This window comes from Ranitomeya variabilis, chromosome 5 (genome assembly GCF_051348905.1).
Source record: "Ranitomeya variabilis isolate aRanVar5 chromosome 5, aRanVar5.hap1, whole genome shotgun sequence".
In the NCBI taxonomy this organism is placed as follows: Eukaryota; Metazoa; Chordata; class Amphibia; order Anura; family Dendrobatidae; genus Ranitomeya; species Ranitomeya variabilis.
The window spans coordinates 508,170,698-508,180,768 of record NC_135236.1 but is presented as its reverse complement, the minus strand read 5'-3'; positions in this window follow the sequence as shown (position 1 = coordinate 508,180,768).

Here is a 10,071-nt window from a genome sequence, read left to right as displayed (position 1 = left end):
AGCCTGTGTATGTTTTTTTCTCTCCTCTCACAGTCAATATTTGTGGGGGGCTGCCTATCCTTTGGGAATTTTCTCTGTGGCAAGATAGTTTTCCCTTTTCTATCTATAGGGTTAATTAGTCCTCCGGCTGTGTCGAGGTGTCTAGGATTGGTAGGTACATCCCACGGCTACTTCTAGTTGCGGTGTTAAGTCCAGGGTCTGCGGTCAGTACAGTTACCACATTCTCCAGAGTACGTCTCATGCCGCTCCTAGGCCACCAGATCATAACAAGCCCCTACCTGAAGCTCAACTAACTGAGTAACCTGAGTTATAGTCTCTTGCAGAGGTCTTCCGTCAACGGAAGCGAGAAAAAGAGGATTCTCTTAAGACCTAACAGGGACAGAAAGCTTAATAACCTCCTCCAACCTAATAAAATTTCCCGCTGCACCACAGTCCACATAAGCCTCAAGAGAAAAACGCTTATCACGAGTGTGCAACAAAACTGGTAGAGTGAGGGGTAGAGAGGTTTCACATGCACCTAGGGAGGCCTCTCTTACCTGACCTAGGTGGAGGAGTTTTCCAGACAATCTGGGCAGGCTCGGAGAAGATGAGAGGAGCTTCCACAGTAAAAACAGAGACCTTGGGCGCGCCTCTCCCTGCGACGTTGTTCGGAGAGTTTGAGATGGTCCACTTGCATAGGCTTTGGTGCAGGAACCAAAGCAGAAACTCTGGGACGTGGACTGGGAGGTCTACGAGAGAGCAAAAGGGATGAGGAAATTTCTTCTCCCGAGCATGCTCCTGAAAGCGAAGGTCTATGCGAGTAGCCAAGGCAATTTAATCCTCCAAATTAGTTGGAGTATCTCGACCTGCCAATTCATCTTTAATACGGCTGGAAAGCCACCGCCAGAAAGCCCCCACTAACGCCTCTTTATTCCAACCCAAGTCGGAAGATAAGGTCCGAAACTGGATAGCGTATTGCCCTACCGTTAAAGACCCCTGCAGTAAATTAAACAAAGCCTCAGTGGTTGAGGCCAAGCATCCTGGTTCATCAAATACCCGACAAAAAGGTCTCTAAAAATGGAGTGAGCTGAAGAACCACTGGATCATCCCGCTCCCAAAGAGTATTAACCCACACCAAAGCATCTCCCTCCAAATGAGAAACAATAAAAGCCACCTTGGCCCGATCCGTTGGATACTGCATAGGAAGGAGCTCAAAATGAAGACGGCACTGATTGAGAAATCCCCGACATAGTTTGGGATCTCTATTAAAGCGAGGAGGTTTGGCCAGACGGGGAGTGAGATGAGAAGCTAGAGCTGGTGGAGGAATGGACGCGGCAGCCTGGAGAGAAAGAAGACGACTATCAACAGAAGCCACATACCGCAGAATATGGGACTAAGCGTCACACTGCTGTGCCAGTTCTTGTTGCAAACTGGCCAGCTGAGAGGCATTCCCCGGATCAGAGGACTGGAGAGCAGAGAGATGGGAGTCCATTGATTTCATAAAGGACATCATCCGAGACTGGTTCTCCCGCTGGAAAACAAGCTCTTTCTGAGCGGCCGCAGCTCCAGCGGGATCCATGGCCTTTGCGTACTATCAGGACTAAGGAAGTGGACCCTCTGGGTCACGGCTTCAGAGTCCCCGAGGACGAGTGAACCAGATGATGCCTCCCCCTGTACAGGGAGAGTTAGGGACAGGCCCAAGGAGGGTGAAGCCGCAATTGCTGGAGCCAAAGGGACGACTGAAGATAGAATACTAAAAGATCGAAAGAAGGAGGGAAGACGGAGCTAGGGAAGTGACTAGAATGGCGGTGGCACTGGACAGATAGAGGCAGCAAGGACAAGGTACTGACCGGTAAGATGCAGGCACACGAGAGACGATGACAATGGAGACACAAGACTGGCAGGAAATGGCAGGTACTCAGGACTGGCTAGGTACGGCAGGAACACTGGACTGGCAGGAGACGGCAGGAAGACTGGACTGGCAGGAGACGGCTGGAACACAGGACTGGCAGCAGACAGCAGGAACACAGGACTGGCAGGAGATGGCAGGAACACAGGACTGGTGGGAGACGGCAGGAACACAGGACTGGCAGGAGACGGCAGGAACACAGGACTGGCAGGAGACGGCAGGAACACAGGACTAGCAGGGACGGCAAACAAGACATTCAGAGTCACAGCAGAGATTCAGGGGTCAGAGCCTAGGAACCTATGGAGATGCTGGCGGCAGCCAGCGAACGCAATAGACGCAAAGGCGTCTGAGCAGGGCAGGCGCTGGGAAGAAGTACCCGATGGGCGCCACCATATTGGAGGTGGGGCCGCCGGGTCACGACCTCCCAAAAGCCCCGGCGACAAAAGGAGCGCATCTGCGCATGCGCAGACCGCAGAATGGATGAGCGCCGGAGAAGCAGGAAGACACAGAGCTGGATGGAACATCGGGAGCGCGCCAGCCAGACAGGTAAGTATTAGGTAGCGGCGTAACACCAAGGAGCCATCTGGAGACAGGACACCCAGAGCAAATTCAGCCGAGGAACATCTCCTGGTTACATTAAGGTATGTAATAATTCTAAACAAATGCCAGTCATAATTATTATTGGTCTGCCATGTATTATTTTTTTTCCTTTAGGTCTTTAGCTAAACACCACCATAAATGGAATTGATTGTAAATTTATGTTTTTATTCTTATTTCAGATTTCTGGCAACTCTCCACTTTCAGTACCGGCTTGGAATTTCCATCCTGTCTGGAATAGTTGCGGAAACCTGCGGGGCTTTGTGGAGGGTTCTCCGGGATGAGTTTATACCCCTACCCACGGAGGACATGTGAATTGAAATTGCTGAAAAATTCTGGAGTGTGTGTGATTTCCCCAACTATTTGGGAGCGATGCATGGAAAGCACATACGCATTAATAAAACCCACCAGAACTTGATTGGAGTAATTCAACTACAAAAAATATTTTTCAGTTGTGCTCATGGCAATAGCAGATGCGGACTGTCGCTTCATCGCCATGGACATTGGAGCTTTTGGCCGTGGGAATGACTCACAGACTTTTAAGAACTCGGATTTGAGCCGACGTGTGTATGGAAGAAATTTTAATTTTCCACTGCCACGACCTCTGCCCAACACTCAAGGCCCACCGATGCCATTTTTTATGGTTGGGGATGAGGCCTTTCAGATGTGTGAAAACCTACTGAAGCCATATTCCAGTCGGGACTTGAACCACACAAAAAGCATTTATAACTACAGACTGACCAGGGCCCGAAGAACAGTGGAGTGCACCTTTCGGATTCTTGTCTCAAAATGGCGCATTCTTGCAACAGCCATTAATCTAAAAATGGAGACAGTCGATGAGGTGGTCAAAGCCTGTGTGGTTTTCCACAATTACATAATGGCTAAGGAGCGACCCAATATTGAACTGGATGAACCTGTTGCAAACCCATTGCCAGATTACCAGCATCACCAGCTGCGGTCAACAGTTGAAGTTGGCCACATGCAGAACCAATTTGCTGCCTATTTTGATTCTGATATTGTATGTGTGGCATGGCAAGACAATATTGTGTAAAATTTCCTGTTGGGTTTTGGCCTGTACCAGGTACAGTACAGACCAAAAGTTTGGACACACCTTCTCATTTAAAGATTTTTCTGTATTTTCATGACTATGAAAATTGTAAATTCACACTGAAGGCATCAAAACTATAAATTAACACATGTGAAATTATATACTTAAAAAAAAGTGTAAATCAACTGAAAATATGTCTTATATTCTAGTTTCCTCAAAGTAGCCACCTTTTGCTTTGATGATTGCTTTGCACACTCTTGGCATTCTGTTGATGAGTTTAAAGAGGTGGCCACCGGAAATGGTTTTCACTTCACAGGTGTGCCCTGTCAGGTTTAATAAGTGGAATTTCTTGCCTTACAAATGAGGTTGGGACCATCAGTTGTGTTGAGCAGAAGTCTGGTGGATACACAGCTGATAGTCCTACTGAATAGAATGTTAGAATTTGTATTATGGCTAGTGTTGAGCATTCCGATACCGCAAGTATCGGGTATCGGCCGATACTTGCGGTATCGGAATTCCGATACCGGGATTCCGATACTTGCCGCGTATCGGATACCGGAATCGGAAGTTCCCAGATTCAAAATTCAGAAATTCAGCCAATGAGAATGATTCCAAGTGTGGGCACATCCTGTTTAGCATGGAGGGCATGAAAGTACTGGCAAGGCTGTGATTGGCTGCTGAAATGATGTCATGATGCAGTTTAAAAGTCGCTGGCGCCATTTTGCGATCACTCTGCTGTGAATTCAGTTAGTGACAGGACGCTGTTTGCTGACTGAGGGACAGTTTAGAGATAGCGATTTGCTTCTTTGTGCTTTCCAAAGGCTAATTTAGCAACCGCTGTGTTCACCTACTATTCACCTTGCTTTTGCCTTGTAGCGCTGTTTTCACAGCGATCTGCAAGGTCTGTGTGTGTGTGTGTGTGAGTGCAGCCCACTCTCTAGTCTGAGTGCAGCCACATAGGCCATCCATAGCTGGTTGTATTCAGTTCAGGGAGGGTGGTTCATTGCCTCATACAGTACTGTTCTCTTTTTTTTTTTTTTTTTTTTTCAAGTAGTGTAGTCTGCTGCTAATTTATTCAAAAAAATCCTATTAGTGTCTTTCCACCCGTCTCCAGCTAATTTGTGGAAAAACACTACATAGGATAAAGTAGAGGAGGGTTTTTGGGCCTTGCAGCGCCGTTTACGGCTGTCTGCACGGTCTCCGTGTGACTGCAGCTCGCCCTGTAGTCTGTGAGCAGCTATAGCCTGGTTGTCTCCAGCTCAGGGTTGTTCACTGCGTCATACCGCCAAATCAATTTTCTTTTTTTTCCAAGTAGTGTAGTCTGCTGCTAATTTATTTAAAAAAATCCTATTAGTGTCTTTCCACCCGTCTCCAGCTAATTTGTGGAAAAACACTACATAGGATAAAGTAGAGGAGGGTTTTTGGGCCTTGCAGCGCCGTTTACGGCTGTCTGCACGGTCTCCGTGTGACTGCAGCTCGCCCTGTAGTCTGTGAGCAGCTATAGCCTAGTTGTCTCCAGCTCAGGGTTGTTCACTGCGTCATACCGCCAAATCAATTTTCTTTTTTTTCCAAGTAGTGTAGTCTGCTGCTAATTTATTCAAAAAAATCCTATTAGTGTCTTTCCACCCGTCTCCAGCTAATTTGTGGAAAAACACTACATAGGATAAAGTAGAGGAGGGTTTTTGGGCCTTGCAGCGCCGTTTACGGCTGTCTGCACGGTCTCCGTGTGACTGCAGCTCGCCCTGTAGTCTGTGAGCAGCTATAGCCTGGTTGTCTCCAGCTCAGGGTTGTTCACTGCGTCATACCGCCAAATCAATTTTCTTTTTTTTCCAAGTACTGTAGTCTGCTGCTAATTTATTTAAAAAAATCCTATTAGTGTCTTTCCACCCGTCTCCAGCTAATTTGTGGAAAAACACTACATAGGATAAAGTAGAGGAGGGTTTTTGGGCCTTGCAGCGCTGTTTACGGCTGTCTGCACGGTCTCCGTGTGACTGCAGCTCTATCTGTTGTCAGTTCAGCCCCAAAAAAAAATAAAAATAATAAAGTTCACCAAACACACCATTTACACCACTTTACATTTGTGTAGGCCACATTAGCTCATATTAAAGTCTAGTCCACACTTTAGATAATTAGTGTTTCTTATACCTGTTAGGAGGAGTTGCTCAGGAATAAGCACACAAATCCGTTAGTACTTTTCTGCTTATCTTTATCAGTCAACCAAGATGAAGAAGGCAGTGAGTAAGGCACGTGGGCGTGGGAGCCGTCGCGTAGCAGGGAGGGGACGTGGGGATTCTGTGCCTGCTGCGGGCACCGGTGACTCATCAGCACCCACTTTCACCAGGCAACAGTCGTTCATGCAAAGCTTTGTGTCCGAGCGCCGTACACCGCTGCTGCGTGAAGAACAAATTGAAGCTGTTGTCGGATGGATGGCAGCTAATGCATCAACTTCCATTAGTGCCACATCCTCTCAGACACAGAGCACTGGAGAGCAGCCATCTGTCTCTTCACCACCTGCCAAATTGCCCAGGCAGACAGAGAGCCCAGGACAGGAGCCGTCTCTTCTTCTGTTCTCTGAATCTCTTGGCTTGGAAACAGGGGGCCAGCCAAGCAGCATTGGAGAAATGGAAGAAGAGGCAGGGTGCAGTGATGCCCAACAGCTTTTTCTGTCTTCCTCTGAAGAGGTGGGTGGGCCAGTGGCTCCGGTCACCACATCGCAGGCCGCATCAGCTGATGATGACACTCAGGTGCCACTTACTGGTGCGTGCTCTGCTGCTGAGACTACCCAGGAGGAGCAGTTGGGGGCAGAGGGTAGTGTAGATGATGAGGTCCTCGACCCATCTTGGCGTGAGGGACAGGAAGGTGGTGGGAGCAGCTCTGAGGAAGAGATTCCCCGTACGGCCCAAAGAGGGAGAGGGAGGGGGAAGACTGCGGATCCTGCAGCCTCCGCTTTGGCACCCGTTAGGAGCATGTCTCTTCCCAAAGCAAAAAAGGGCGCTCCCAAGACTTGCAGTGCCTGGTCCTTTTTTGACACAGTTGCAGATGACATTTGCTATGTCAGATGCAAGGTGTGTCATCAAAAAGTCAAAAGAGGTCGAAATGTCAGCAACCTCAATACCTCCAACATGTGGAAACATGTGCGCAACAGGCACCCGGCGGAGTTAGAAAAACACACTGAAGAGGTAGGCCAACCAACAGCGGCAGCTACCACCTCTTCAGCTCGTGTTGCCTCTTCCTCTAGCTCACACGCAGCTGGTTCGGCTTCCTCCCAGGATCGCCGTGGAAGAACCTCTGTCCCTGTTGTCCAGAGACCCGCTGTAATTCCACCCGCAGCACCACTTTCCCAGTCATCCACACACTCCCAGCCCAGTCTACAGCCATCGGTAGTACAGGCATGGGAGAAAAGGCGGCCTTTCTCGTCAAACCACCCACGAGCACAGGCTCTGACTGCAGGCATTGCCAAACTTCTGTCACTGGAAATGCTGTCATTCAGGCTGGTGGAGACTGACAGCTTCCGTGACTTGATGTCATTGGCAGTCCCACAGTACAATGTGCCCAGCCGCTTTTACTTCAGCAGGCAAGCCGTCCCTGCCCTGCACAAGCATGTGGAGGAACACATAAAACACGCGCTACTGAACGCCGTCAGTAGCAAGGTCCACCTCACCACCGATGCGTGGACCAGTCAACATGGACAGGGGCGATACCTTTCCCTCACTGCCCATTGGGTTAATGTCGTTGAGCCGGGTACAGACCGTGCGAGTGGCGCAGGACGTGTCCTGCCCACTCCAAGGATTGCAGGAATCCATTCTGTACGCATTGACTCCTCCTCTTACACCAGTTCCTCAGAATCATCGCTGCAGGAGCCGTCACAGTCCACCTCCACATGGACCCGTGATGAACGTGTACCTGTTACGACCGACATGAGCACAGCCGTGGCCAAACGTCAACAGGCCGTCTTGAAATTAATTTTTTTGGGGAATCGTAGCCACACAGCGCAGGAGCTCTGGAATGCCATCAAGCAGGAGAGCGATGTGTGGTTTGTGCCAGCGAATCTCCAGCCAGGCATGGTAGTGTGTGATAATGGCCGAAATCTGGTGGCAGCTCTGGGCCTCGGCAACCTCACTCACATCCCATGTCTGGCACATGTGCTCAATTTGGTCGTGCAGAGCTTTTTGAGGGACTATCCGGATCTTGATGCACTGCTGCACAAGGTCCGCCTAGAGTGTGCTCACTTGCGGCGTTCCAGCACGGCAAAAGCGCGCATTGCGGCTCTGCAGCGCCGACACCGCCTGCCGGAACATCGCATCATATGTGACCTACCTACCAGGTGGAATTCCACGTTACATATGTTGGAGCGGTTGTGTGAGCAGCAGCAAGCTGTAATGGAGTACCAGCTGCTTCAGGCGCAAAAAAGTCGCAGTCAGCGCCGTACAGACTTCACAACCACAGAGTGGGCCACTATGAATGACGTCTGCCAGGTTTTGCGTCCCTTTGATTATTCCACGCGGATGGCGAGTGCAGATGATGCACTAGTCAGCATGACTGTCCCCCTTATCTGCCTGCTTGAAAAATCACTGCAAGCGCTAAGGGATGATGTTGTGGAAGAGGTGGAGGATGATGCTTCACCATTTCCATCATCTTCTGGACAGTCAGCGCCACGTGGTTCCTCACAAACGCGTAGGCAGGGGACAGTTTGTGAGGAGGATGAGGAGGAGTCAATGGAGGAGGAAGACATCCGTCCAGAGGAGGGAGTTACCGAATTGTCCAGTACTCAGTGTGTACAGCGAGGGTGGGGTGATGACGAGCGGCCAGAGATCACGCCTCCAGCAGGGGACAGCGTTTCTTGGGCAGTTGGCAGTCTGCAGCACATGGTGGATTACATGCTGCAGTGCCTGAGAAACGACCGCCGCATCGCCCACATTCTCAACATGTCTGATTATTGGGTGTTCACCCTCCTCGATCCTCGCTACCGGGACAACGTAGAAAGCCTCATCACACCGTTGAACCGGGAGCGAAAAATGCGGGAGTACCAAGACACACTGGTCAATTCCATCATCTTCTCCATTCCAACTGAGAGAAGTGCTGCTAGTGCATTCCAAAGCAGCTCAGTGCGTCCAGGCCGTGGTGGAGGCTCTGCACAAAGAGGGAGCAGAAGCAGTGCCTCTGCCCAAGGCAAGACCAGTATGGCCGAACTGTGGCACAGTTTTCTGTGCCCGCCACAAAAGTCTACACCATCACAGACGGCTCCAGTCAGCAGGAGGCAACGGTTCCGTCAGATGGTGACAGACTACATGTCTTGCCCTCTTGCTGTACTCCCTGACGGCTCTTCCCCTTTCAAGTTTTGGGTCTCAAAGCTGGATACATGGCCAGAGCTAAGCCAGTATGCATTGGAGGTGCTGTCTTGCCCTGCGGCCAGTGTATTATCGGAACGTGTCTTTAGTGCTGCAGGTGGTGTACTAACTGACCGTCGCATGCGACTATCCTCCGATAACGTTGACCGGCTTACTTTCCTGAAAATGAACAAGGCCTGGATCTCACAGGAATTTGCCACTCCTCCTCCTGATTGAATAATTAGGTCACTGTATACGTTATCCAGGTCTCCTGTTGTGTTCATCTTTCTACCACCTGAACTTAAATTCCTGGGCTCCAACACCGCCAGTTGAGGCTCAGAAGTGCCGTCTGCACAGTCAAAACATACGACCCAGTGTTATTGGGTTTCAGTAACGTCAGCTGATCCCCAGCTGTGTAGCCGGCAATGTGTCATGCGACCGCCACGCTGACACAACAACTGAAATGTAAGGGAATCTGTCCCCCCCCCCCAAGGCGTTTGTTACTGAAAGAGCCACCTTGTGCAGCAGTAATGCTGCACAAGGAAAAAGGTAGCTATTTTTGTTTTGCTCCTTGCACACGCAAAACTTAACACTTATAAAATGTGTCCACTGATACCGTAAAACCGTCCCGGAGGTGGGACTTTCCTTCGTAATATGACGCAGCACAGCCGTCATTCCTACCCCCCCGGCGCCGCGCCCCGGCTCCTCAGCGTTGTTTGATTCCGTCCAGGAGCCTGCGCTGTTATGTTATCCCGTGGCCAGGCACACTTAGCGCTGCCCGTCTTCTGGCATCATTTGGTGTCAGGCTGGCTGCGCCTGTGCGGCCACGCTGGCCGAGAGCCCGCCTCGCAGTGTCTTCTGATTTAATCCCACTGGGGGCCTGGGATCCATGGACATGCGCAGTGCATATCTGAACCTCCACCTCTCACTCATCTCCCTATGGCTTCTTCAGACTGTTCGGTGTCAGCTGGTCCCTAATAGCATGCCACGGCCGTGACACCGCACAGTCTTAAGAAGCCGTAGGGAGGGGAGTGAGAGGCGAGGATATGCACTGCGCATGGCCATGGATCCCAGGCCCCCAGTGGGATTAAATCAGAAGACACTGCGAGTCGGGCTCTCGGCCAGCGCGGCCGCACAGGCGCAGCCAGCCTGACACCAAATGATGTCAGAAGATGGGCAGCGCTAAGTGTGCCTGGCCACGGGATAACATA